The sequence below is a fragment of the Canis aureus genome, chromosome 13 (assembly GCF_053574225.1).
Source record: "Canis aureus isolate CA01 chromosome 13, VMU_Caureus_v.1.0, whole genome shotgun sequence".
In the NCBI taxonomy this organism is placed as follows: Eukaryota; Metazoa; Chordata; class Mammalia; order Carnivora; family Canidae; genus Canis; species Canis aureus.
Window position 1 is genome coordinate 40,675,506 of NC_135623.1, and position 2,604 is coordinate 40,678,109.

The window sequence follows — 2,604 nt, forward strand, 5'->3', positions numbered from 1 at the left end:
TGTGCTGTTTTACAGTTTGCTTCTTTTATTTAACATATAGCTGTCTTTCCATATCATTAAAGCTTTTTCCATACCAGTGATTTTCATTGTCCTTTGTGTTTGGAGCACACTTTCAAGTCCTGTAATTTTCAGCAGCATGTTTAAAGAAATTAAGAGACTCTAGCTACTGAATTTGTAAGAATGTCTTTTGCTGTCAAAACATTGGCCGTTATCCTGCTATTTGCTTGACGCCTCCCCCCCTTTAGAACCATGTCATTGCTTGAGTAGAGCTGTTTGCTGCTCCTGCTACTGTACACTCATATCCCGAAAAAGCAAAGTTGAGCACTTTCCCATAAACATTCTGGGCTTAATCTGAGCTTTATATTTATTCCTCACAGCCGGAAGCCCTCCACTGTTCTGTGTGACCCACTCAGCTCAGTGTTCCAGTTCTACCAGCGTGTGTGTTCTGGTGGGCAGCAATATTGTGCTGCTCTGGAATTGGTGTGTGTGGCTATTGCCCTACACCATCATGTTTAGCAGTGGCATTCTGTGCCAGTGTACGCACGTGACATCATTTGTTAACCACTTTCCTATTACATGAGATGGATCTTTAAGTGGTTTATTGCTTTGTCACTTTTACAAACAGTGATGTGATCAGGGGAGTTCCTTGTTAAATATTTACATTCACCAGAAGTTACAATGAGATGGATCCCTCTTTTGTTTAGCTCCAGACATATTTAAATTTTATTATCAATTAGTTTTATTAAATAACAAACCACCCCAACATGTGTTGGCTTAAAACCTACTTCACAATTCTGGGAGCCAGCTGGACTGTCCCGATCTGGGTCAACTCAGCTAATCTCTGCTGGACATCCATGCATCTGGGGTCAGCTAGTGGGCTGGCTGAGGCCAGATGATCAGGAGAGCCTCACTACATGCCTGGTAAGTGGCGTGTTGCTGCCTGCAGCAACAGAGGTGTCTCAGTTATACATCTCTACTCATAAAGTTTGCCTTGCCTTCTTCACTTGACAGTGGTGGCCACGGTCCCATGGGCAGCAAGAGCAAACCTCAGTGTGCAAGCACTTTTCAGGCCTCTGTTTGCATCCCTTTTCTTGATATTTGGTTGGCTGAAGCGAGTCCTAAAGCCAGCCCACCCAGAGTCAATGTGGGAGGGCACTACCAAAGGGCATTGGAGAGGAAGTGGAATAATTTAGGTACATTTTTTTGCCATCTACTACAGCCAATATTTTAAAATTGAGATTTCTGGGTCCTATTGAAAAACAAAGTTTGGCTATTCTCGATCCCCCTTGTCACATGGCAATAATGGGCAGACACATTGCAGAGTCCACCATCCTTACCTTCTCATCCAGCTCCTCTCCCTGTTGCTTTACCTACTCAGCCCCCACAGATACTTATATTTATGGCCTCTAGGGATATAGCAAGGAAGATTCTTAAGATACGCTCCTAGAGGTATTGTCCAGTTTAAAGTTGTGCATATTTTGAAAAACTACAATGACTTTCTAAAACTTTAAAAAATTTTGAAAACAATTTTTTCTTGAGCAAAACACAATGGGTTGGTTTTATTTATTTATTTTTTAATGGGTTGGTTTTAAATGCCAGTTAATTCCCCCAAACTTCAGTGGTCCCTGAGGAAGTTCTTGCTGGGGCACACGCACATACACATGAACACACACACCACCACCGCACACACACAAACAACTGAGGCAGTAAAAAGAGTCTCTCTTCATCCCTTTCTCTGGAGAATTCCCCAGAAGTGGTAGTTTTGGAAACAGACTCCTCTCATTCAGCTCTTCAGCAGACACTTATTGAGAAGCTACTATAAGCCAGTCACTGCAAAAAGATGACTGATAAATACACAGTTCTCCAGGAACTTACTGTTTGGCCGATGAGACTAACGTGGATTGGATCTCCAATAACAATAAGACATGATAAGGTCCGTGCCAGAGTGCCTATGTGCCCAGTCTATGGGAACACAGAGGAGAAAGAATTCATTCTGCCTTGATTCAGAGGTGGGAGGTATGGGGAATATTTGCATGAGGCTCCCTCACTTGGACACATTTCTGTGCCATTTTCCTCATATATAAAATAGGTAAGATAACCATACCCACCTACAGTTACAGCAAGGATCCCATGAGATAAAAGCTTCTAACAGTGTCAGGTATGGAAAAACATTTTGCTAAATAATTGAGCTGAATTATTTTAGCTACCAGGGTTTTTCTTATACTCCTCACCCTTCCAGGGCCCTAAGAAGTGTGAGGGTCAAAATCACCTTTTCCTGCTGTGATTTACAGTATAGAATTAGAAAGTGCACAGTCCTTCAGTACTTTTACCAGGACTCTAAAAATTAGGATTATGAACTGGTAGGCACACTTCAGAGGATATTCAGAATTGGGATGGGATTCTGATCTAACATATGACTGTCATTAAATGAATCCCTGCATACATTGAGCTACCAATTTGTGTAAGCTAACCAGAGCTTTAAAGATAAATGAGACCCAAATCATGTCCTGTAGGATCTCAGCCTGTTGGGGAGACCAACATCACAGCCAGCAATTATGACACCATTTGGCCAGCACAGAAGAGGGAGCAATTAAGTTGGCCACA